Source organism: Aphelocoma coerulescens, chromosome 5 (genome assembly GCF_041296385.1).
Source record: "Aphelocoma coerulescens isolate FSJ_1873_10779 chromosome 5, UR_Acoe_1.0, whole genome shotgun sequence".
Taxonomy (NCBI): Eukaryota; Metazoa; Chordata; class Aves; order Passeriformes; family Corvidae; genus Aphelocoma; species Aphelocoma coerulescens.
Genome location: NC_091019.1, coordinates 24,763,182 through 24,790,862, shown reverse-complemented (window position 1 = coordinate 24,790,862; position 27,681 = coordinate 24,763,182). Strand labels below are relative to the sequence as shown.

Below are 27,681 nucleotides of genomic sequence, written 5' to 3'. Positions count from 1 at the left end.
CTCTTCTTAGTTTTGAAATGCTGAACAGACTGGTTTGTACCACCTCTCTCACTTGAAAATATTAATAATATATTTCTGCTATTTACAGCCTCTCTTCAGACTTTCAGAATATAAAGCAGCAGTGATTTTCCCACAGATTTCAGGAATGAGTCGTTTTTCTCAAACAGAAACTATAATAAAATAAATTAATTAAACTGGTGGCTTAAAGCAATGTTGATGTCTTTCAAGAGGAAAACAAACTGTTTATGGTTATATGGGAGCTGGTCGATGAGAATCAAGTGCAAGAATATGACAAAATCACTCTGAGATAAATATTCTGAGAATTTGCTAAGGAAAATGAATTTCTTTTTCCCCCTGGTACTTGCTTCATACACATCATTAAAACATGGCAAGTCCAACAAGTAGATGTGTGCAAATCAGAGGTTTTTCTCCAATTCTAGTGGCAAGGTGGCTATTTGTGGAAAATTCAAGTGACATTAGAATTTCTTCATTTTGTCTTGTTCTTTTCTAGTAACTTGAAAATTATTCAAGGATGAATTGATTTGCATGTATCAGGGTTTAAAATAAGGCTGGAAAATGCAGGCATAAAACATGGGCTTTGTAATTTAAGGTCATACAAATACAAAAAGTTTGGAGAAGTCTGTGTGCAACCACTTTTTCCTGTAAAGCAGCATTACATACCAAAAATTTGAGTGTCATTAGAGTGGTTATTGAGGGCAAGGAGAAAATCAATGGTTGACTCCTGTATTGCTGAATTTACCTGGAATGGGGGGCATACAAGTTATTTCTGTTAGGTGATTTGAACATTTTGGAGCTATAATTACAATCAAGGTTACTGTGCAGTTTGAAGAAGGTTGTGGTTGCATATTCTTAAAGCTAGAAAGTTTTTTTCCCCCACTCCTCCAGTTTTCTCCTGTTGCTGGGAATTAAGCTGAATTTTTGCTCTAACTCATGCAGGTATCAAGAATGATTTATAATAATAATAAGCACGTAAGTTAGTCTTGCTTATTTTCTCTCACCAGCTGTGTCCTGGAGGAGGTACTGCCTTTAAATATTATCATTTGAGGGGAGGGAGGTCATAATTAGAAATCACTCTTTTTTTTTTTTTTTTTAAGACTTCACATGAATTAGTATTATTTACAGATACTTTAAGATTTATTGACGACACAACGTAACTCTTTAAATAGGCTATTTAGTGTCATTCATGTGCAACCCAGTAGGCATAAGTCAAAAAAAAACCACTGCAATCTCCCAGCTAGTCTTTCACAAGTCTGTGGTCATGTCTTATATACATGGAATAAAAGGGTTTCTGTAGCCAGAAGTGTATTCTGCTGCATCAGTCTCACCTTTCTTGAAACATGTACAGAGTAAGTTCCTTGATGAAACAGTGTTACATAAATCTCCTTCACAACACAGAGTTGTTTTTGCAAACAGGTAATGGGGTAATAAGAAAGGAAACAATTTGTTCTCCTTTCACTCCAGCTTTTTAACCTGCTGGGTTTGTTTTAGAGGCCTTGATGCTTTGATAGTGCTGGCAGGCAGCAGAGAGAGACTGTCAGAGTAAGACACCTCCATTGTTTGTCTGAACTTTGGCATAAGAGTGACAGTTGTCAGGAAATACCTAAATTTATATGCAGATCCCTAGTTGATTTTTCATGTCTTCTGATATTTTAGTTTTCTCTTTCCTCATATGATACCTGTTAATTTTTATCAGTATCTCCATTTTCTCCAGGTTAATATTTAGAGCTATATTTGCCCAGAAAATTATTTTTTCTTTGCTTGTATGGAGCAGACAAAGTGTATGCATACACACATACATATGTATGTATAAAACAAGTATAGCTGACAGTCATTTTATATAGGTGAACAAATAATATGAAATCATAGAATATCCTGAGTTTGAAGGGGCCCACAGGGATCATTGAAGTCAGCTTCTGGACCTGCAATTCCAGTTTTCTTATGAAGATAATTCTGACAAAGTCATTGTGTATACTTGCTTCAACAGGTCCGGTAGGAACTGGCTGGTAATAGTTAGAAATATCTGAGAATAAATCCTTGGTACACATTTGGCCTCCCATTTCAATGGACATGCACCATGTTTGACCACAGACTATCTAAATCTTTCTCAGTTTTTTCAAGTACCATTCAAAAGCAGAATCTTTTTATAATCTCAGTAATTCTTTCATAGTATATTCATGTCCTAAAATTACCTACGACTAAGTCTTGTATTTGGTATCATTTTATTTGGATTAAATATTTTACTTTAAGCTTACATATCAGTTTATTAGAAAAACCTCACATACTTTTTATCAAGATTTTAAAACTTGCTGCATTTTATCTTTCATGGAATGCCTTTTTAACCTGACTTCTAATAATTCAGAAACATATGCTATATGTAATAACAGTATAAATCTATGAGGGCTAAAGTAGACCAGTTTCATCTGGAATGATCCAGTGTAATTTGAAATGGAAAATACAGCTGTTTCTGACACATTTGTGTAATAGTTATACTGTACCAGTTATACTTTGTGTATTTGAAAGACTGGGATTTGAGATGAACATTTCTATGTTGGATAATTCCTTCTAACCTAATTTTCAGTAGTAAATGTGTCCAGGACACCAGAGAATCACAAGGAACAGCAGGATATCAATAAAACTCAGAATGAAATCAGATATCCCACAATGCCCAATTTACAATTTTGTGTAAAGACCATCACTTCTTTAGCTAATAAACTTGTTGAGGTACTGGATATGAAGATGTTCTCTCTTCATGTTTAATTCCTCGATCCCACTCTTCTGATTTGAAGTTGCCTTTTCAGTATTTTCATTCTACATTTAAAAGTATAACATTTTGTTCCTCGTGAAACATTTCTAGTTCATAGATTAGCATAGCTGGTGCTGTTTATACCTCTGACATCTTGTAGTAGCTTCCTATTCAATAGACTTTGATTGCCAGCATTGCAATGGTGAATTCAGTGCTCAGGACAGCAAAGGCAGCATTCCTGAGGCATTCCTCTCTCACTGTAGCTCCCAGCTTTCATGTCAATAAAAGGGGAAAAACCCAAAACTCTGGGGTGGTTAAAAAGCAGGTAAGTTTTGCCAGAGAGACTGTGGGCTCTTGCAGGTGTTGTATGTCTCTACTGGATGTGCCTTGAGATGCTTGCTCTGATCAGATCTGTTTTGAGCAGGAGACTGGACTGGATGACCCCTTCCCTTCCAAAGTTATGAGTCTGTTATTTAATTTGTCCCTTGTAAATATTAATGAAAAGGAAAAAGAAACAAAACACTGTCAAAACCCAAAACAATGTTCTAGAAAGTGCATCACATACTGCAATAGTATATTTCCTCTCTCCTTTATTTGTCTTTAACTTGCTTGATTGTTCCATAAAAAATGTGTAAAGATGAGGGGGTTTTATAACAAATTTTGCTGGAAGTCGACAGATAACAATTCTGAATCTTATGAAAAATTAATCATACACGGTGCAGCATGTATTGAAAGAAATTGACTTTTCAATCAAGATATGAATATATAAATCCTTTCTAGCTTTCACTTTTATGTTCATCCTGACCTTCCCATATGACCTTTGCCCTCAGCCACGATGTTCTAAATTGCTTGCTTACTGTTGTTCTCAAATCGTTCAGTGAGTTAAGAAATGATCACACAATGAAGAATGTGCTTTGTACTGCTTAGACCATGAAATTCCCAATCAAGTTAGAAAGTTTTGTTCAGGTCCTTTGATATCAGTGTCTTTTGAATAATGATAGAACATGATGATGACATAACAGTGACATTATTGCCTTCTGCCTACTAAAATTTTAAAAGAAATTGAACACAAATCCCAATTCTTGCTCTTGATGTGAAAATTCTGTGTGCCACTATTGCAGATCACCTACCAGAAGTTATGAGCCTGGTACTTTTTGTGGGTCTGTAAGATGTTTCCTATACACTGATTGTAGACACACCGTGATGGAAAGACCTGCATAAGCACAACTTAATGTGTGGGTGTTTTGTTAACTGAAAGGTAATAAGTTTACAGGGTTTTACAGATAGATAGATAAATATTATGTTACTAGCAAATTTATATTCTTGATAGGGTATGATAATTAGCTCCTCTTAGTAGTTTCCTAGGAAATGCTCTGCACCTCAGTCATGACTGCTCAAAGTCATGGTCTAACAAGGAGGATTATCGTGAGATTTTTATCATATTATCCAGTGTACTCCAAAAGAAATATATTACCATGAGTGAGGTATAGATAAGGCTTGGAAGTGCTGATAGCAGCTGCCTGAAGGTCTCACTCAGGGCTGGTTGCAGTGGTGCTAGTGTAATGCTTTCTGACATGATAAATCTGTTGGAGAATTTCTCTGAATTTCTGCTAAAGCCTGACTTAAGTGATTTTGGTTTCTCTTGACTTTAAACAGAGAGTGCTGCTGTATATGGGAAAAGAAAACAGAGGGAAGCAGAAAAATTGAAGATGTTATCTCAATATTGCAATCATGCAATCATTTTAAAGATGGGGGTGGAAAATAAATTTTCCCATTGTGATTTCATTGTCTGCAAATACTCAAGGAAGCAAATTTTTGTGGGAGAAAACCCGTACATTTTTGTTCATATAAGCTAATTTTAAAATATATAAAAACTAGGTTTGTTTTTTTTAATATCTATAACTTGATAATTTCATATTCAAAAAATTCAGACTGCCTTTTTTGTCTAATTCACAAAAATTAGACATTGTTTTGTGTGTGTATGTTTGAACCTGATGCTTGTATCTGATTACCTTATTTTGATGACTTATTTATTTTCAGTCTTCCTGGGTGGTTTTAGGTTTTTCTCTTTGTGCCTACTCTGACCCTGCAGATTCTACCTTCTTTTGACTGGCCTTTTTTCCTCAGTGCAAAGCACTGTGCTGACACTCATACCCATGCAACTCTTTGAGCATTTGACCTGTTCTTTGTTCAGATCACTTTCTCCAAGACCGATATATCTCATTGGATAATATTTAGTGACTATTTTACATACAGAATTCTGACTCCACCTCAGGAAGCCCTTTTAGGTATGTCTTCATTTGTAAAGGATGAATTTTGTTGGTTGTTAGTAACCAGCTGATGATCCTCTTGCTTGTGCTGCCAGATCCATTTCACAAAGAGCAGGAAACTCTGCCTGGATTGTTACAGAGGTGTTTTCCCCAAATGACCTGTGCTTCTGCAGTCCCTCTCGGTGCTGTTCAGCACTGATAATGTGCATGCTCTCTGCTGTGCATTATGACAGTCTGAGTGACACACCATGCAATGAATAATAATGTGTCATAGCTGCAAGTAGTTAGAGCTTCCCTCACTTCTAGCACCTTGCCTAATGTGCCTCTCCCACACAGTTTTGTGACAAAGGGCTGAGATATATACTTGCTCTCATTTAACTAAAGCAGAAAGTCTTGTCGTTCTAGAGCTTAGCATGCAAGGTCTTCATCAGCATGGTTGCCCTATAAGTAATCCACTTAAATACCTCAGAAAATCAAATCCCAAAGATGGGCATGGGTATAATACAGAACTACCCCAGAGAAAACATCAATGAGTTTGTTAAAGTAGGACTGTATACGATGCAGATGTTCGAAGTTTTCTGCAGCAAGGTATGAAAGAGGTGTCTCAAATGTTTTCCCTGTCTTAGTATTAAAATATTCTGGAAATATATCTGTGAATAAACTGTCTAATGCATATTCCCTCTGCATAGAATAGCCCCAGTCATTACGACAAGTTGTAGTTTGTTTTGAGTTTTTTTTTTTTTTTTTTTTTAACTGACCAGCAGGCTTAATGACTGACTCATATCCTGCCATGCACTGCCTCCCACCTAATACCATAGTGACAAGCTGCTCGTTTTCTTCTGTTCAAAAGAAATAAGGAATAGAAATTAAGTCTTTCAAAAAATGGGATAGTCATCAATATCAGTATGATTAAACTGACATGGATGGTGCTGACTACCTGTAAGACATCCTCCTTGCCCCTGCAAGGTTACACATGGACCTTAAACATTTATCACCTCTTAATTTCTGTTATAATAGCAAGCAAAAAAATAGTGTTCTTTTCTGGAAGGCTTTTAAACATGAAAACATATGGGAGTTAGCTGATTAATGCAGTTAGATAAAATCTGTAAATCACAGAATTTTCCAAATCCTCGTTTAAGCACCTTTTAAAATCCCTCTTAGAGGTTTTGTTTGTAGAATAAAGTCAGGTGATGTTCTGAGATTGTTAAGAAAAGTTTAAATTGAAGAAATTCAGCAAGCACAAATTCTTGTGTGAACAATAAGAATATCTGATCTTAAACACATTAATTTAATGTGAACAATGCCAATGCTGCTCTGCCTACAAGCAAGTAGAAAATCCTAAACTATCAAGTTCAAGGACCAATCTGCCTCTATCTCTATAAAAGTATATATTTTCCAATATCTAAAAGCTAGTTTATTTTAGAATATATATCTAAATTTTGTTAAATATTTCCTAGATTTTTGAAATATTCTTTTATATAAATATCTATCTGTTAAATATTTATGACCATAAAACCCCCATGCCAATTGCATTTAAACATTACCATTTGTCGTGATAAACATGCATGCACATAGATTATCTGTCTCTATAAAAGGCAGAAACAAACCAATCTCTTTGATTCTTCTGTCTGCAGTACTCTTGCAGGAAAAGAAACAGCAATTTTCATACAATTCTGAAATTTTCAACATCTATATGAATTCTTAGAGAAATGCTAAGGGAAAATAATTCTGTAAAAAAGATCATTTTGGAACCATTTATTTATTGTTTCTTTTAATATCAATAAATATCAATTGATAGATTTTTATTTTCTTTGTATTTATTTTCCTAAGAAAACTGAGGGCAGGAGCATTAAATAAAAAAACCAAACTAATTTGTCTTTAATAATCATATTTCTGCAGAAACTTTTTAATATTAAATTGAAACAGCTTTACAACCTTAAATTTTTGGGAGATTACATTAAACATTTTCTTTGAACCTAGTATTTTCTTCTAAATTTCTCTTCCAGAAAAGAAATTCTAGTAAAATGTACTGTGTATGCTTTAGGATTACAGATGGTTAATTCCTGCTTCCAGATCTGTGTCTTCATATATGGAGTTATTAAATGTGTTTTCCAAAAGTGATGACTCATTGTAGTTGGCTCATCTTTGGAGAGCACATTATAAACGGAGTTGGATTAGGAAATATTGCTGTGCTACTTTTGAAAATAAGGCCCACTTGAAACAATTTAAGTGAACTGTCATATCCCTTGATCTGATTTTTACAAAATACATTTTCCATTAAGTTTTGAAGAACTTTTGGAAAAGTTGTCATCAGCCTCTAATTCTAAATTTCTTTTTATTAGCCCTTATTGTTCAAAGACTATCAATACTGTGATTTTTGAAGCCAATAGTGCTCCTTATGTCTTAAATTATAGATTTTTTATATTTCTACCTACATGCACAAAGGAGTGTAAAGCAAATACAATTTAACAGATATGCAGTCTCAATATATGCTAGGAGAAAAGTGCAAGGAGAGAGAAATAGAAGATCTGAAAAACCAAAAAACATTCAGTACAACTGTGGATAAAATCCAGACTTTTGTGCATCAGCTCTTCTGGGTTTGTTTTTTTTTCCTGCACTCAAACAATATTATAATCACGATGTGCAGCTTCTTAAAACAATGTTTCATCCCTTACAGGTGTTTTATCCTGTTCATCACCAGAAATAGTCTCTTTAACAAGAAGCTCTTCCCTAGACCTTGAAAATCAGATCTGATTTAGTAAGGTGAGTTTTGATTTAATATGTCACCATTCCACCTGGGAACAAAGTTCAGAGAGTTTGTAGGAAAACTTAGCCTAAAGTATCTTTGAATTAAAAAAAAAAACTAACCAAAAACCAACAAAAACAAAACCAAAAAACTCTTAAATAATCATTATTCTTGCCATCATTTTCACCACTTGTGACTGACAGCATTTCTTAACTTTTTATCAGGATTTCTAACATGGGGTTAGTAAAAAATGAGAAAAGTTATCAACCACAGTTCTTTTTTAGAATTTTCAAAAGATCCTGTCCTGATGGGAACAAAGATGTTTATTCATATTAAACCCGTGTCCTCTCATTGTCTCCAAATTATAGAGTTACCTTTTCCACTTGTAACATTTCCAGGCCTTAAGTGCAAATCCAATGAAAATTTGTCTTGGCTGTTCTCCCACTTACACTGCTTTTTGAAGTGGAAGTTATGGAATGACCTGCTATGGAATAATCTTGTATTCTTTTTAGAAATGACACTACAGTGGACTAGGCAGACTATTGGTCTGTTCTGGAGTGGCAGTAACCCAGTAAATTCCAAAAGAGTTTCAAGAGGCTCATCATTGTCTTGTAGTTTTTCATCCATCTCTTTAAGATGATACTGAAAGATGATAGGTATTTCATCTGCTCTCGAAATTATGTAGAGTTTGAATGTCTGTGGAGATAGAAGGGAGAGCTGAGCACTTGTTGAGAAAACGCAGAGAAATCAAGGTTGAAGGGTAATTTTTTAAGTATCCTGTATCATAATTCAGAACATTTGTGAGTATAAATACAGTGCTTCTTGCCTTCGTTCATTTCTAGGTCCTAAACTGTTCCCTGACTTTTCATCCATCTAGTTTAAGTCAACACCTGTCAACGTACATTTATATTACAACATGCTCAAGAATTTTAAATTATTTAATACCAGATATTGACTGTTAGGGTACAGAAAAGAATTATAATTATTTAGAGGGGTGGGTTTTTACCCTATTTGCTACCTTATATGTTCCAATTGCCTTGCCTGGTGTAGTGCACATCATGTGGTGATAACGGTGTCACATCAGGCACTGGCAATACTGGGAAGCTTTACTCTTCCTGGTCCCAATAACAGTGACTCTTTCCTGTTTAACACATGCTGTAAGTATTATTTCCATTTTACAGGTAGAGTGGCAGGCGTGCGGAGAATCAAATAGTCCATCTTGAGATCATGCAAAGACTCTGGAAATACAATTCCAGTGAGTCCTGGCTATAACACTTTTGATGCCCATATCACTCGCTGCAGTCCTACAAGCACCAAAGGTAAGAAATCAGGTCCTTATATACATTATATGCATTATAGTATAAAATTAAATCCATTTGAATTTAGATAAATCTGAAAAAAAAGTTTATGTTTTTTTTCTGGTGGCCAAGGATGAGCCATTAGTGATTCTGATGCGTTTTCCTGGTCTTAAAATCAAGAGTCATACACAGTTAGAAGGGGAAAAGGGATTTTACCTCTATATTTATTTTAAGGATCCTTAGGTGCACACGTCCAGGTCATATGCACTGAAATGCACCCCGCCAAATATATGCCCCAAAAGATCAGCTATAAGGTTTTACTAATTAGCATATCTATCAAAGATTCCCCAATGAGAGGCTCAAGTGAGCCCCTCTCCCCAAGGAACCTTCCCCTGGATGGTTCTATCTTGGCTTACAGAATGTGTTCTGGAGAGGACCTTGGGGTCTGGGGCACACTGATCTCTAGCTACGAAGCTTCTAAGATGTTTAGTCTTTCAGCTTGACAGACAAGTCCAAGAATGCAGGGAAAAAGCACTAGGAATACAGAAGTTGTAAAAAGGTGTAATGGGTATAAAAGAAAAGGCAAAAAATCTTCATGGCATCAATTCAAGGGAAAAAAAATTAAAAAGAAATGAGTAGAAAAAAATCACTTTGAAAAAACAGGGTTTCTTTTCATATTGACAAACGAGGATGAATTGAAAGTTTGTTTGTTATGTAAGGTGATTCCATGATGTTGGACATAGAAATAGAAGATACTGAAGATATTTAGTTGAAGTAAATTATTTTATATGTACCTGAAAAGAGATCTTGACAATTAAAGTTATCCTCTTGAAAAATGTTATTTATGCCATGAAATTTTCTTCTTTTTTCCATTTTGACAATTTGTCCTCTCTATGCAACATTTCTTTTCCTTCCCAATTTATTGAAAGCTGTAACTTTCTTTGCATGGTTAAAACGAACCATTATGGTTTTTGTGATGAAAATTTAGAAGTCTTGAATGTTACTTTTTCTTTTGATCAGAAGTTAAATTGTAAATCTTTTCCCTGTATCAGAATTTAAATGTATGCTAAACATGAGGATGAGGTAGGAAAATATGGCTGTTAGGTTGTCTCTCATTAATGTTTTGAAGCACATGTGGTTAAGATTTAATTCTCAATGTGTGGAAATTGTATTTTCCAGTCACAATAACTCAACAGGAGAAGAAATTAGGATGTCTGATACATTCATGTCTGTGTCAAAGTATCATATTTTTGCTATTTAATATTCATTTAGGGGAAAAAAAGGCTGTCACACAATAAAGATATTATTTTCAAATTCATGCATCATTCCTGCCCAAGTCTAGTTGTCTGTATTCTTAAATTTTACATTCTTAAAAAATCAGTTTAGGAGAAACAGTCCTTCTTTTTCACACTACTAACATTTTCCAACCCCAATGAATTTGTAATTCTGTGATTTACAAAACCAAATACATATTAAATGGGGCATGAATATAAAATGAAGGGCTGTGCTCTACACCTGCATTAATCTGGAGATGCTCCATTGAAATCAAAGGAGTTATTCCTCCCTATGGAGTGAATTCACAACAGCTTGATGTCAATGGCGCTCAGTCCTGGAAAGGAGAGAATTCATCTAGATCTGAATTCTAAGCCTGAAATTAGCGGCATAGGAAAATGACAGGATTTGCATACTATTGTCAGGTTGTAGAGTGAAAACACTTGAAATTTTGTTCTAAGCCATTTTGTGATTCAGATTTTTTAATTTTGAATATAGTAGTTCATTTCAGTCAAAGGCACTCACATTTTTTAAGGAGTTGAAAAATATGCCCATTTCCAAAACCTGGAAATTGGAAGAGAAAAATACAAAGCCATACTTCTGTTGCTGCTGCTTCTCCTTATTCAATAATAATAATACTAATACTACTACTAATACTAATACTACTACTACTACTACTACTACTACTAATAATAATAAATTTTGTCATAGGATAAGGGGTTGCTCATGCACTTCTTCCTTATCTGGAGAAATTAGTTTAAGAAAAACTTGGAATGGAATGTGAAAAAATAGCCACATGGCTACTATTAGAGTAGAGATGCAATGTGCTCTGATTTCAGGGAACATGTCTACAACCTATTTCTTACAAAATGAACGTAAGTTAGCTGTTTTTGAACAAACACATTTGGTGCTTGCATGTAGTGAGGAGCTTTGGGACTCAAAATATTTGTCCTCCCATATTTTGGGAATAACTACAGCAAAAAAAACCTTAGAGTAAAGATTAATGATGGTTTTCAAGATGTTGAAGTCTAAGACAGACTTTGGAATCGAAGTCAAAGTTTGAAGTCACATGGAAAAAGATACTCTGCAAAATTGTGGTATTATTTAAACCAGCAGAAATTTTGTCATTGGTCTCAGTGGAACCAAAATTCTGAGTACAAAGGAAACTTTTGCTGTTATTTTACTATGTGATTACTTCTGTAAATATGTGTAAAAGGATTATTACCCTAACTCTATTGAATGCTAGGTACCCTAAAGTCATGCTGCAATAAACTTAAAAGTTATTACCAACCCTAAAGAGTAAGCTCTTGGTAGGGGCGTAATGTCATAGAAGTTCTAACATTAGCTATTTTTATATATTAAAATATATATATAAATAAAAATATTGTGTTGCAATTCTGACTAGGGCATACATATATATATATTGCAAAACAATTTCAAAAGGAAAATTAGGAAAATTTTAGCCTTTTTCTGTTAGTAGGTTTTTTCCCTCATTTTTCTTTTCCTCAAAACATCATTCATTTAGAAAAGAAAGACTGTCTGCTATTGCTGCGTTGAATGCTAAGCACATAATTCTCCTAAGCCCACAGTGAATAAGAGAAACTAAGAGCACTTTAGAAAAAGTATTTTTACCAGTTAAGTATGAGGTTTCCTATTTTCCTTTTATGTAAATACTTCTACGGACTGTTGAATTGCAGAATCATAGAACACCTGAGGGTGGAAGGGACCTTCTAAGGTCCCCTAGTTCAACCCCACTACTCAAGCAGGTTCACCTTGAGCAAATTGCATAGGACCATGTCTGGATGGCTTCTGAATGTCTCCAAGGGGGGAAGACTCCACAACATCCCTGGGAAACCTGTGCCAGTGCTCTTGCTGTCATAGTAAGAAATCATTTCATGATATTCAGAGGGAACCTGTGGTGTTTCAGTGTGTGCCCACTGCCTCTGGTTCTGCAGCTGGGCACCACCAGCTCCTTCCTCTTTGCACCCTCCCTCCATGTACATGTAGACATTAATAAGATTCCTCCAAGCCTCCTCTTCTCCAGGCTAAGCAGCCTCATTTCTTTTAGCTTTTCCCCATTGGAAAGACGCTCTGATCTGTTCATGCTGCTTTGTTGGATTCTCTCCAGTCTGTCCACCTCTCTCCTGTACTAAGCAGCCCAAAAATGGACACAGGACTGCAGGTATAATCTCTCTGGGGCTGAGCAGAGGCATCACCTCCATCAACCTGTTGGCAATGCTTTGCCTGGTGCAGCCCAGGATACCATTAGGCCTCTTTGCAGCAAGGGCATGTTGCATGATCAGCTTGGGGAATTTGTTTTGCTTCTGCCTTACTTTGACAATATGTGACTCAGTATTACCGCAGGCCTGTGCCCTAGGGTATATCACCATGTCCTGCAGCCATAGGGAGGAGGAGAGAAGATCCAGCAGGCAGGAATTGTGTAGCAAGATTGATTTATTTAATTATTTTACAAACACTTTTATAGACTTTTTCTTCATAGTCTAATTGGACAAAGGATCAGCCACCCCTTGGGGTGATTGGCTAAAATCCTAAAACATCCATTGTCAAAATATTTTTCTACTGTACCATAAACAAGGTTGCAGGTGGTTTGGTTGTTTACATACTCTGCTACCTCTTCTGTGAGAGAGAAAAGTCTCTCACAGACTTAGAAAATAGCAAGAAAATCCTTGCTAGCAGCATTTTTGTATCTACAACTCAGTTCCATAAGGAGAAATTCTAGAAAGCCTCTCTAAACAGCAAGCTGTTTTCACTGATGGATGGTTAGCATGGAAGATGAAAATTTGCACAAATGTACAATTCTAAATTTGTCCTATTAACGCAGCTGCACAAGGAACATGCAATAAACATACAGAAGTTTTGAAAACATGGTTCCCTTCAAATGCAAGCAACAAAGCCCACCATTCAGCTCCATCTTTACCAGAAACAATTGGTGTTATAATATTATGAAGAGCTGAGTTTATTGAACAGTCATGTTCACATCCTTGTGCCAAAATCATGTGCTGTGGTTTTACAAAGATTTTCCTGGAAGGAGGATATATTTTCTCTTATTTCTTCCAAGCTGCTATGACCCAGTAGAAATTACCTGCAAAACAAAATTTCTCAGTAGAACTGTAAAGAGCAGAACCCCCCGCCCTATGAAAATTAATAAATGAGGCAGTATCCATCAGCTGTTAATTCTGCCAGTTATGAATGTGATTTTAGTGCTTGTTTTAATAAAGGAATTGAACAATAATCAGTGAAATCACATAGATGGGAAATTATGTATTGTGGGCTCCAATTACAATAGAAAATTCACAGTCTTCCTGTGAGATTATGTGATATATTTTATATAATCTGACATTTTTAGGATTTCCATTGAATTCATAAATTGAAGAGTGAGCTTGATCCTAGATCTGTGCAGTCAAAAGTATGCTTGTCAGCAATTTTTATTTCCTTTTGAAAGTACTTTTGAAAACTGTAAGAGAATTCAAGTACTCTTTCCATATGCAAACAGATTCCTGTCAGCAAAGATAAATAAAATAGAAAGAATATTATGTTCCACAGTTTTCTTTATGATTTCTTCATGTTTATTTAAAAGGAAGGTGGGGCTGTCAACTGACTTAGGAAAATGTTACCATTGCTTTTCACTTTGTCTGTAAAGTGGTCTGGTTTTACTGTTTTCTTCTCAAAATTTGGTTACGTTTATTCAATTATAATACTTCTCCTTCATTTGGGGTCAGAATCCTCTTCTCTTAGGCTTTAGCCATGTTTCTCTTTTACCAAATGACTGAGCACTGTGAATATTTGGTCTTTTCCATTGCTCTCTTCCAGTGTTAGTCATGCATAGAACTACAGCTCTATAGCTTGCCTTGTCCATCAGAAAGGAAAAGGTGTTTTATAACAATCTGTTGTTCGTGTTTATTATGTGAAGATTTGCCAGTACATACCTCTGAATTTTGTTATCCTCCCATACTCAGGATTGGGCAAGATCAAAGGCAATATAAACCAATAGTGTTTGAAAGCAACAAGATGTAATGTGATGCAGGAAAAACATACCTACTCTCTCCAGAGCTAATGATAGCCTTTTAACATTTGATTAATTTGAGTAATTGTGATGGTACAAAATATTTGTTTTAAACAGGTTTAAATAGGTTTTAAATGGCATATGTGACATACATTCCTGTAAAACAGATAATGCAATTATATTTTTTTATTTTGTTTATTATAAGGATATTTACTTTTTCATGCAGTGTGGAATGTCATCTTATAAATATTGCAAACTAGATTGCTTCAAAGTTATGTTCTAAGAAGCTAATCACACTATCTTCTATGTTTATTAGGTGATAAAGCCTAATTGATGTATTAAAGATAACAAACTTTGAGAGATCATATCATAACCTAGAGAGTATTGCAGTTTTGATACTTTTTTTGTCCAGTCACATCTATGCCAGCAAATATACTATCTTTGTATATAGAGAGATATGTAATCTATTTAAGTACTGTTATCTGTTGGAAATGGGTATTTTGATGTAATTTGAAAATGTGCACATTTCTATCATAAGTATGACTTTGTATCAACAGAGGTACTGTAGCTGTAGCAGATGTTTGTGTCTTAGATTCTGATTGGATGCCCAAAAGTTGTGTATCTTCTGCACCTGATGCTTATAGATTTGTTTAATTCAGTTATAGAAACCTTCACTTTCACTCACTGGTTCTTTAATAGTAGCAGGAAATTGTTCAGGAACTTTTTAAAAAGACAGTGGAGAAAACATATTAGGCTGTGATGTTTTTATCCTTCTGGGAATATGAACAACCTTGTGGTTTTTTGGATTTTGTGTAGTAAAAGGAAAAAGACTCTTATAAGATGTTTGTAGACCCAAAATATACCAGCAGCATCAGTGAATCAGACAGGAACAAAATAAGCTCACCAACTGAGAAAAAGATTGTTACTTGTCAGCAACTTCATCTCCTACCACACTTATAACCTTCCCCCAAAAACCCCAGAGACTTTGTTAGCATTTTTGAAAGACCTCTAGGTTTGGGTTATTTATTATTGCTACACACTCAGCCGTTCACCCATTCCAGGTAATTTTTGTTTGACATTTCAGGCATAGTAAGATCAGATGCTATATGGACCTGGTTTCAGTTGCTTAACTTATATCTAGTAGAACTTTCTCACCAGAAAGCCTGTTGAGTCAGTAGAATAAATCTGAAAGTCAATGTTAATTATTCAGTAAGTGTTACTTGACTGAATCAGCTAGCGTATGGATTTTATAATTCTGGAAAAACTTCTAATATGACATACAACTTAGTTTATTTTATTTTCAAGTATGTCAATTTCACATGAAAGCTGAAGCCTGAGTAAGGATGCCAAACATGTCTTGACTATTTGAGAGAGGACTGAGCAAAGAGCTAGGTATATTATTATGTGCATGGAATAACTCAGTTACTGCTTAATATTTGAAGTTTGCTATAATTACCATTAAAGCACCTGACTAATTCTTTTTTGGGGGTTGTGTGGAGGAGTTAGATCTATAAATAATATCTTTCTGATTTTGAGAGAGATAAATGCCAGCACATACATCATCTGTATTCTGTTTCCATTAAGTGAGTAGAGTATCCGACCTTATACATGTAAAATATTCTGTAAAATTTCCATTGAACTTAGATCCTCGAGAGAAACACGGCACAAGCCCAGTTCTGAGCATTTTAGGTAACATAGATAACTACATTTAACATACCTGGGTAGGCAGGTAAGAGCATAAGATCCATGTGACTACTTCAGTAACCCAAATTAGGGAGCCAGTTCAGAAATCTCCAGAATTCATGTCAGAAGTCATTCTAATCAAACTGTGGCAGATTTGATAGGTGAGCCTAGATACTGCACTGTTGCGTGGCTGTCACAGCTCACTGAAGGCAGAACTTAAACTCACTGAAACCCTGAAGCCATTCAAAGGGTTTTTGCCCTTGAACAACTGCCAAAATGGAATTTTAGGTAGTTTGTATGTGCATACAAGTTTCAAACAAACATTGATTTCTGTAATAGGAAAACAGATTGTCTTTCAAAACAAATTATTTTCACTATTACAGTTTTTAAAAAGATAAATTTATACCTTATTTCATATTACTATCGTGCCTTTGCATCTGTGGCCGGAGCTGGTACCTGGGAATACTGGTTGCTCTGTACTCCTTTTGCAAAGACGACTTTATACCTCATTTCATTTTGCTGTCATTTACTCTGCCTCAGCGGGTAGACTGGAACCTACGAATACTGGTTGAACTGTCAGAATCAGGCAGGCTTTTAAGAAAATGAGTTTTGACATTCCTTTCCTTTAGATGATCCCTTGTTTTTCAATTACTGCTTTCTGACTTGGAGATTTCTTAAGGTTACCCTGAGTTTGTTCCCAGTCTGTCAAGCAGGTGGCAGCAATGCCACGTCGGAGCAGCTCCCGGCCCCTTTCCCTGACATCAAGTGTTAATGCAATTGACCAATCAGTGCTAAGATGATGGGAGGTAATTGGGTAATTGTATTTTACTGATCACAAGCAGAGAAAAGGGGAAGGGGGGGAAAGAAGAACAGGGGAGGGGGGAAAGAAAAGAGAGAAAAAAAACCAAAAAACAAAACAAAGAAAAACAACAACCAAAACAACGACAACAGATGAAGAGGGGAGAGAACGGAAAGGGAGAAGGAGGTGTGTAGCCAGAGAGACTGGCCCTGGGACAATTGCAAATCCTAGGGTGCCACTGAAAGGTGGGGAGTAACAGAAAGCCAGAGCGACTGAAAAGCGGAGCTACTCCCAGCAACAACAGCAGCTGTCAGGAGCTGGATATACACATCCATGCGTCCCTACATGCACACACAGGGAGAATTCAAGCTGAAGCTCGTAGGAGGAAGGAAGCGTCTCGGCTGTGCAAAGGGCTATGCATGTCAGGGATGAAACTAAAAGCTGAAAGAAGCGGCTGCGCTCCTGGGACTGTGTCATCTTGGAAGGGAGGGAGGCAGGAAGGAAGGAAGAAAAGGGGGAAGATAACTGGCATGTGGAAGAAGATGGGAGACTAACTCACTGCTGTGCAGAAGGGAAATCCAACTTGTACATCTGAAATACACCGGGCTCAGCTTGGAAATGAGATCAGACCTGCATTGAAACACAGAAAGGGAGGAAAAGGGAGGCAGAGACGGGAGAGCTTTTATCCTTCTTCCTGTCTCTCCCTCTCTCTCTTCAAAAAAGAAATAGAAGTTTATTGGTCTCGGTGCTTCTGGATTCATATAGCTGCTGGACAAAAGATGGAGAGGAAGCTAAAATGAAAAGCAAAGGGTGCTTCTGAAATTTACAGCTAAGGGGACAAATCACATCGTCCCGGGTTTCTTTGTGCCCCATCGGGGGAGTTTTAATGTCTGAAGGATTTTGAGACGTGGGGGGGGGGGGCAAGGGCGAGAGTGGGCGTTAAAAATACCCATCCCAAGTGTTTAAAAAATAATGAGGTGATGGATTTATTCTTGACAGCTGGTGGGAACCTTGAATTTTTCTCTACTCCCTCCCTCCTTCATTTCATTTAATGTGAAATTATGAAATTGCAGAGGAGTTGGAGAGAAGGCAAAAGGATATAACGTGGAGTTTGAAACAAGGAGAGGGTGCTGATGCTGTGGATTGCTGGCTTCTTGCCGAAATCAAAAATCCAATTGCGCACTGGGTTGTGATTGGAAATCTAATCAGATCTTTCGAGAGGGGGGAGAAGGACTAAAAGTTTATTGTTTTGACAGACAGGAATAAAAAATTAAATGCTAAAGGAGATTCTTTTCTAAAGGAGTGTGGGGGAATAGAGAAAAAGAAGAATGGGATTCCCCATTCTAATGTGGAGACACATGGATTGGATAATTGATAGTGCAGCAAAGAAGGGGGAAAAAGAAAATTGCCTGGCAAGACCTGGATCTTAAGTGTCACAACAAAATTACATTAAAAGAATACAGATGGAGGATTGCTTAAAAGGAAATACAGTTATTTCTGCTCTCCAGAGAAAAAACAAATAGAGAGCAATGGGGAGCAGTAGAGCCAGAGAGGCAGAAAACCTCAGAAAAAGGAAACTAGGCAAACGATCCACAGTGGAATGAAAAGTTTCGGAAAGGAAAAGGACCATTCATCCTCTGCAAGGATTTTTGTTTTTTTCCTGTTATTTTAAACCACCATCCTTCAGTGAAGGCAACCATCAACATTACCACTACAGAAATTTTAAGCAGAAAAGTTGAAAGCCACTGAGAAAATAAAGGACAGAGAAGAAGAAAACAAAATTGCCAGAGGGGGAGAGTTCAGCAGTGTTGGGTTGGATTGGCACCTGTATGGACTGAAATTACAATTGGATATCCTTTTTTTTAATTTCCTTTCTTGTTTTTAATTTTGGTTTGGTTGCTGAAATGAAATAGTTTTCTAACCCCTCCCCCACCCTGGTTTTTCATAATCACTCGGATTTCCAGCTGGATAGTCTTTGAGGATACAGTGAGTACACTTTCCATTTTACTATTTTTTGGAAAAGGGAATGTGCCCCATTGCCTCTCTTCTTTCATCCTTATTCCTCTTTCCTAAGTCTTTCCCCCCACCTGAATAAAGAACCTGACTATATTTTGATAATGGCTGGAGGGGGGTGGTTGGGAAGAGAGAAGAGAAGGAATGAGGATAGAACTGAATTCTCACAGTAGCTCAAATTCCTAAAACTCGAGCCTTGGTAGGATGTTGCAAACACCTGCCTGTGTGTCTCTATAGCGTTTGTAAATGTTCACTAGCAAAGAAATCTTTTGAGAAAGCCTTTGCAGTGAGTGGGGGGTGCTGCCTGATTGCCCAGTCTCTACAAACAGATGCAAGTTGCATAGAATTAGATGCACAGAGGAGGTTTATTTATTTAGTAAGTGTTTAAAATAGTTCAAGGCTCTAATTGGAATGCTGGTATCCAGTCTGACACTGCAGATCAATATGGTGTATTAACAGAACATTTTATAATCAAGCAGGGAGGTGAAGGGTGGCTTTTGGTGGGAGTGGGGGGGTTTGGGGCAGGGGCTTTTAATGGATTTTAAGGATGCAGCTCTGAGAGAAATGGCATGTTTTACTCTCCTTTGCTAAGAAAGGACAGTAACAGGCAGTGAGAGGACATTCTTCTGTTGAAGGGGAGTTTAGGAAACTGCTGTACTAGCTACCTATGCCCTCCAGGTCTCCTCGGAAATTCTTTGTGATTTTGTGATGAATCCTCCAGAGTCCCCTCAGACTTTCATGGCAGTTGAAAGAGATTTACTTTGACTGACAAGCAGTGAGAGGATACTGAGGTGTTGGGAGACTTTTTTTTTTTTTTAATTATGCTGATAAATGAAAATAATTAAAAAGTGGCTTGTAGATGGTGGGGTTCACAAATTAGCGATGATGTGTGACAGACCAGTAAATATCTCTCCCTTCCTGGAGACATGTCGTGTGGGAGTGTGGAATAAAGGGAGGATAACATGATGTTTAAAATAGAGGTCCATGTTTTCCTGTGGGGAATAGTGCTACTTCCGTCCCCTCTCCTGGCATGACTGCATAGCTCGTGCGTTGGGAGTTTTCTTTCTTTTTCTTCCCCTTCTGTCCTCCCTCACCTCTACCCTCTTCAACCTTGGCCTTCACATGTTAAGGCTCCAGCTGAAGGTGTTAGGCCAAAACTGGTGCAGAATGAGAGGGAGAAACAACTAATTCAATGAGCCATTGAATAGGAATGGGTATTTCTATTTTTTTGGCAGGCAAGGTGCAGAACTACCTTTGCCACTCAGTTTACTTTTCTCTAGCAGAAATACTCTGGAGAAGGGAAAAGCAGTCAGAAAGGAAAGAAGTGTTGATAGATCCAGATTTTAGCTCTTTTATTTTCTAGCAGCATTTCTCACTTCACAAGCTGCCTGCATGAAACAACACAAAACAGAACTGTAACTTCCCTGGATAAATACACAAATTAATATTAGCCTCGTCCTTTTCCCCCCCTTTCTCCATTCACTTACATCATTACTGTTACTTCATATAAATGTCCTGAATATTTTGGCATAATGGAAAGGAGAACTTTTCCCTCTCAAATGTGTCCCATGTGCTTCTGTTTGGAGGTCATGCCTCTTAAACATTGGCTACTTGAAAAGGATTAAGATTTAGGGTTCAATTCTGCTCCTAAGGAAATCTCTGGGAGTTTTTGTTTGGCCACGCGAACTAATCAGACCCTTTGTGTAGTTGTGTTCAGAAAAAGAAGGAAGCAGGCACAGCAAAAATTGTTCCTTCCAGCTCCAATTACTCTCATCCTTCTCAGTATAGCTAAATCGTTTTAGTATGAAGTACTTTAGCCTCCTTTTTTTCTCTGGGCCCATGTTTCCTGCTGGGGCATTAAATGGGTAATAAGTTTGTCAGCATCTGAAAATAAGTGCAAAACTCTCTCTTGTTCATTCCTTCATGTATCATGATAAGTCTGTGCCCTATTGTGGGCTACACTTACATCAGCAGTTGCAGTAACAGAAAAGCTAAATTTATGTTAAGCTGCTGCTCAGTAATTACTGAAGGAAAAAGAAGCTGGCTAAGGAAAAGGCATCTCCAAGCTTTTCCCTGTATTGCTGTCAAGTGAACACATAAACAGAAAATTTGATAGAGCAACTCCAGCTTTCGACAATAGAAAGCTGTCATAGGTTCCCCATTCATTTTGTACAATAACTAGCAGGAGTATTTTCTTGATGTGATAAGGAAGCACTGGGAAAATTTAGTCACCAGTTTGGGCTGAAATAGGCAAACCTTGTCAACATTAAAAAGCTAGGGATGTGTGTCTGCTTCCAAAGAGGCAACAGTTTCACACTTCAGTGAATCATTCACTTAATACAGTAGCCAAAAGACACATGGAACAGCCCAGAGTTTAACTCATTCAATATCAAAGTGGGAATAAGTATAGCATTTCTCAGCATTTGTGCTGAGGCTTATCCAGAGCCCAAAGGGCATAAAATACATGGCCAAAACCGTTCATCCAAGCATCCAGCTAAGTGAGAAGCAACATATCTGCTCAACCAGAGGCTGGAGCTGGCTGTCTCTGCTACTTCCCTTGCAGGTGTCTGAGCACAGGTGTGTCATTCAGTAGCATATGCTGGTCCTGAGGGCTGTCTCCTCTTCAAGCCATGGATATTTTTGGTAGTGTCCCCAGGCAGCTGGGATTTTGGAACTGTACAAGGAACCATTATGTGTATATTTAAGCCCTAAATGCTTGTACGGGAGGAAAGATAAAGCTATATTGGAAGGTCCTGCTCTGTTTGTTCTAATTGTTTTCCAGAAGGTCAGAGATCACATACCTCGAACTTCAGTCAAAGTGTAAGTTATTAATGCAAAGGGGTGGCTGATCTGTATCTTTTCTCATGTCAGGAATGATTTACTCTGATCTAGAGTTGAAGCAGGTTCAGTTTGCCAGAGTGGCAAATTTTGTGTCACTATATCTCTCCCCCCCGATACCACTGACAAGTGAAAAATAGGCTTTTACATTAGGTGAGACCCAAGAAAACATGCTGTAGATGTGAGCCAGTACAAGCAATTGTGTGGGACTGGAGAAAAAGAAAGGGATTCCAGAGGTGTTGCTATGGCTTCCTATACGTAGGCTTTAAAATTATTTGCCTGTGACCTAAAAAGCTGTCTCACATTTGGCATGAAGATTCTTGCTGGTGCAATATGAGGCAGGAATATTTTGGATGGGGCTCAGGACAGGATTTTAGCACATTTTGAGAGAGCTTGGTGCTGGTGAAAAATCACAAGCCAGGCTATCCAAGTTGCAGTATATTCCCTGAAGGAGTGCACCGTGCACAGCAGCACTGCAAGAGAGAGAGAGCCTCCATCTCGGTCTCTTGCCACAGTGGCTTCGTGTTGGCTTGAAGATGTGCCTTTGTTTCTGATGGCTAGTGAGGGAACAAGGGGAGAGGGAAGGGTGCTGGAATTACTGTTTTCAGTCTGGGATGAAAATTACTTTGCAGATATGCAATTGGCACCTACCAAGTATTTTCTAGAGTAGTCAAGCTGACTGGATTTCAGGTTACTATTCTCAGGGGCTTTTCAGCATTGCCAGCTGCTCTGTGAAAATCATAATGAAAAGCAATCCTCCTTCAGCCCCCACAGGACAACCCAGATGAGAAGGATTTAGGAACAGCAGCAGCCATGCTGATCTGGAGGGCAGCCTTGCAGCATGCTTGAATCGAGCAGCTTGGACAAGGAGCTGCCCTTGGAAAGGATCCTGGCTCTACTTCCTCTCATGGCAGAAGACATTGGGGATTGACTTGTGACTCCTTAGAGTGGTTTATTTAATGATTCCATTCAGAAAAAAAGGGCACCTGTTATTTAGCTGTACTGTCATGGTCATTTTTTTCTCCTAGGGGGTAGAAATGGGGACACAAGAGGGGAGAGATGATTATGCCAGTGGTGTGTTTTAGTTGCATATTCACAAGCTGCAATGCATGGAAATGAATTAATGTGCAGTTCCTGGTAGGGGGTCTGGATACTTCGCTATCTGTTAGTGGAAAAGGCAAAAATCAGACGCTTGTGCATGCACACAATAAAAGAGGATCAGGATTTACATTTGGTATCCAAGGAAGCGAGAGCAGAATCCTGCAGGGCTTTCTGTTCATTGTTTAAATGTTGCCATAGCGATATCTCAGGGCACAAGTTACATGTTTTCCACTTCTGGAGTTGAGCTTTCCTTCTCTCCCTCTCTATCTCAATATTCTAAACTACCAGGAATACCTCCACAGCAGAACTTTGCACAGCAATAGGAAAAGGTGTTTGCAGGCTGCATTATCTGATGGCATATCGGTCTGTATGCTCTTCACTGATATTTTCTAATATGTTAGAAACCAAATTAGGAGGAAATTGTTGGATAGAAGTGTAGTGTGAGACTTGTTGTTAGGACATTGAGCGTATTACAATACTTTCTGTAGTGTTGATATGTTAATTGGATAGCTGCAGGCAAGCAAAGTGTAGCAGTCGCTGACAATTAGAAACAACAATGAATTTTCCGGGACTGAATCTATTCCTTGGGTATATTAAAAAGCATTTCAGGTATATACCACAGCTTGTGTAAATTTAAATAGTAACACCACTGTAATTCTTGAAATTCTGTTTCCACTGTGCTAAAACAAGATTTACCTTTGCTGCTTGTGAAAGGGAGAGAGGCAGCATCAGATCACTGAATAAAATCTACCATAGATTTGCTGCCAAGCTTGTACTTGTTATGTCAGGACTGTGGGGGAGCAATATAACCAGGAACCAGAAGAATTAAAAAGGAAACGAACCGACCCCAAAACAAAGCAAAAGATTCCATCAACAATTATTTCACTTGCAACTAGGTAAAGCTTACTCAGAAGTATTGCAGCAAAATAAGTTAAATAAATGATGTTTTCTCTGCAAACCAGCAGCAATTCAGAGCATTCATTAATGCTCTTTGTGTTTGAGGAATCAGTTATTTGACAGCTACGGGATTATGGGATTCAGACAGTCCTGTGCATTAAATAATCCTCAGAAATATGGATGTGATTTCCTTTCATATTTGTATAGACAGTATTGTATGACCTCACTTCTAGAAGGCCCAGGAGTTGGTGCTTTTACTTCACCATACATATATAAGAATGATTGCCCAAAGGATCTGACCTGATGCTGAAAAACAGTGGTAGTAAGTTTCAGAAAGTATTAGTGGTCTTCAGATCTGCAGCACATTTTGATTTTGCTTACAAGCCTTTCTTCACTTTCATGGCAATAATCTCTTCCCTCGCTTGCCATGTTATGTGGGAAATAAAGCCAAGCACATAAAGAGCCGGGTTATCAATGTGGGGTAGCAGCATGAGTCATAACAGTGCAGGTTTCCTCACACTGCTTATCATTGCACCTTAGACATGGTCTTAAGATAAAGACTCTCTTAAGACCTTAAGCAGGCACTAACTCTGTTCACGTACTTTGAATTTACCCCAGAATCTTTGCAATGGGAAAAAGGTGGCCATATGTGACTGGGATGGGGGGCACTCACCTCACTTCTCATGCTCTGTGCCCACTCATCAAATTACTGAAGATCACCAGATTCTGTTGTCTTGATTGGAACTTATGGCAGGGAGTAGAAGATGAAAGTTTCATCATATTGGATCTTCATCACCTATATACTAACATTTTAGTTTCTTGTTGATCTCCAAAAGCAGCTATTAGTGAACCATTCATATAAGACAAGAGGATGATAATAAGTGAGACTTCTATCTTGCAGGAATTAATTAAAAGGATTGAGGTTTCTTATTCACTAATGCTCATTTTTTTGGTCTTAATTCAGCATTGTAATGTTATGAGCTGATTCTGTAGCAGCTCTTCCATGCAACCAGTTTAATTCATTTTACATTCCTTTTTCTTCTGTCATGGTGAGAAGATAAACCCAGTTTTGCTCCAAGTGATCTCAATTGGATATTTAGTAATTACTTCAGCAGGACTGATCTTGCTCTGTGGGGTTTTGTTTTTTCTTTATTTCCAGAGATAAATAATAGAATAAGTATTTATATTTACAGAAATAAAAAGATGATCTGAATACCATTTTAAGTTAATATGCTGCAAACTTCCAAATGTCCAAAGGTTCCATGTTCCTTTGCCACCCCTGCTGACATTCCAGGTGTTAGTGCATTTTTTTTATCAGTGTGTAATGTAATAATTGATGAATTAATCTCACTGCCACAGCAAAACCTCACCTTATGTTAACAAAACCAGCTGTTTTTAAAATTACATATTTTAGGTCTAAGTTCTTAGTCCTTAGGATGGTGTAATCTCTGTGTATTGACTATTTACGTCAATAACTGAATATTGTGACACGTTATAATCAGTTTAACAAAAATGCTCATTTTCCTTTTAAAATCTAGAAGAGTCTTTACATGGACAGAAAGAAGAGGGTTAAGGAATCATAATTTGAAACTTGCATGCATTGAGGGAGTAAAAAGTAAGTGTGCAAAAATATATTGAATTCCATGAGCTTCTTTGCCAAAGGGCATATATGCTGTGTTAAGGGTTCTTCACTTAGCTGTTTGGTTTTACAAGGATTTTCTTTGTCCCTACTCAGTTTGTGAGCCCTTATTGGACAGGCAGGTTCTTCTACAAGTGGTTATACATTATTTTTCCGGAGGAAAGCTTTTACATTTGTTATATCCTTTAAAGAACTGAGGTTCCTTTTTACTAAGGTTGTTGATGACACAGCTACTAGAGGGGAAGGATGGTGACCCCATTAACCTTTCAGGTTGCTCATATGCAGTGCACAGTCTACTACTTCAATAAGAGTTTTATTGCATTTAACGCCCGTGTGAATTTTGACTGTATATGGTGCAGGGAATTAAAACCATAATGGATTTCTCCTTTGAACCAGAAGGAGGTCAGAAAGCCTCACCTTCCATGAATGCTCATGTTGATACCCCTCTTTCTGTAATGTACATTTTCCTGAGTAGTCTGGCCCTGAAGATTGAGTTACATACATTAAGTAAAGGCCTGGAGGTATCTGTTAAAGACTACTGAATCAAACCATAGTGGAGGATGGCTTAGTCCTTAGGTAACTTTGCATAACATGTGGAAAAAATAATTGCATTTTTAAATGGGAAATTTCAGGTTTGGGGATATATATGAAAATGTCATGCAGCAAGTAGTAGAATGTCATTACAAGTTGCAAAGAAGTATAGATAATAAATTCCTATCACAAAAGGTATTGCATCTAATTTAAAGTATCATCTAGATAAGATTTTTTTGTGGCAAAGAAAGATGAAGCTGATGATTGCCTATGGCAAATCAAAGATGAAAAGCAGTCAATGTTGCTGCTTTAGAAATACCTATCTTCTAAACCTGGGGAAAATTATGAGAAAAAGTGATTGGAAAGGCTATCTAAACAGAAGGCTGTGAATATAAACTGGTCAGTTTCTAGGAATTTATTGTTTTGTCATAGAAAAAATCCAAATTATAACTTTGAGTCCATCTGATACAAGGAAAAGGAAGTAAAAATTTAATAATTAAACCAAAACCAATATCAAAATAAACTAGTACATAGTAGGGAAAAAAGAGGAAATCATAGAACAACCTCTATAAAAAAATAAGGTATAAGAGGAGTACAATTGATGTCATAGGAGAGAATTGTTGTGATTGTGTGGTAGTCTTAGAATACACCAGAAATAAGGGAATATTGCTGTTTTTTTTGTTGGCCACATCCTGTGAAGAGCTATTGGCAGTAGTGATGCATAACTGTCAGAATAATTCAATTAATATTTCTATTCTGTATCTGGAAAAAAAAAAAACTATTAAAAAATTTTATCATGAAAGGATTTTGAGGAATATTTATTAGGGGACAAATATTCTTAAATCAACAGTTCTGTTTTACTTTTTTCAAAAAATTGTCCCGAGTATGTATCTAGAAAACATTCTAATGATACACGTGAAACTTGCACAGACTTGGTAACCATTTACCATTTCCCCTGGCATAAATTTTAGGCAAAGTAACTAAAAATCCAATTCAGGATTCAACTGCTAGAAACTTAAGGCAGGTAAAAGTTTAGTGTCAATAGTATGGTATTATGGGAAGTATTTTCTATCAAGCAAACCATTTGACCCTTTTATACTGGCTGGCTGGTAAAGTTACCACGGAAATAAAGCACACTCAGACTTTAAAAAGCATACGATTCTTAAGTAGCTTACAAGCACTTGTCAGATGTTTAAAAGTAAGTATTGTGAGGAAATATTTTTTAATGTATTATAAAGATGTGATTCTTTTTACAATAATTATACCAATGTTCTAGACAAATCATTGACAGAAAATATCACTTAATGTAAGTGTAGAGCCTACAGTTAGCAAGATGGCCTAGATAAGAACGGCTATTAGGATGGGTATGTCAGGTAAACTGGGTGAATAAGATTACCTGAGCTGAGGTGACATTTCCCAAAACTGATGATGCTAAAGAGGAGAATTGAAAACAAAACCAAACCTGTAAAGTAGGAAAAAGCACAAATACCCCTCCAATAATAATAATAATAAAAAAACCTTACCAACCGAACAAAAAAACACAAAACAAAGCTTGAATAAGTGTCTAAGAGAAGCATGAGGCTTTTAAAACATGAATGGCTGGACAGGTTAGAGAAACGGAGCAAAAAACCCCTTTTTTGATGCTGCCAGACATTGACCCCTTTCATTGCAGCCTTTGGTTTGGTCTGACCCAGCTGCTCTGGGCACTGTGAGGAGCCAACATCCATCTGGTGGAGTGACTGCACAGGGTGATCTGCACCTTGTAAGAGCAGGCATGAACTGGGAGATGGCATGAACTGGGATATG

At 37.2% G+C, this 27,681-nt stretch overlaps 1 protein-coding gene across 16 annotated transcripts in view; it reads left to right on the top strand.

The window, feature by feature from the left end:
• Positions 1 to 27,681, top strand: part of LRRC4C (leucine rich repeat containing 4C) — a 513,517-nt gene that overhangs the window by 405,085 nt on the left and 80,751 nt on the right. For 15 of the 16 annotated variants that reach the window (XM_069017154.1, XM_069017152.1, XM_069017148.1 and 12 more), the window contains 2 exons: positions 7,712 to 7,797; positions 8,962 to 9,099. The gene's annotated coding sequence lies outside the window, so the exon portion shown is untranslated. Of the gene's footprint in view, positions 1 to 7,711; positions 7,798 to 8,961; positions 9,100 to 17,802; positions 18,843 to 27,681 lie in introns of those variants that run through there. The other variant, XM_069017158.1, reaches the window with a different exon arrangement.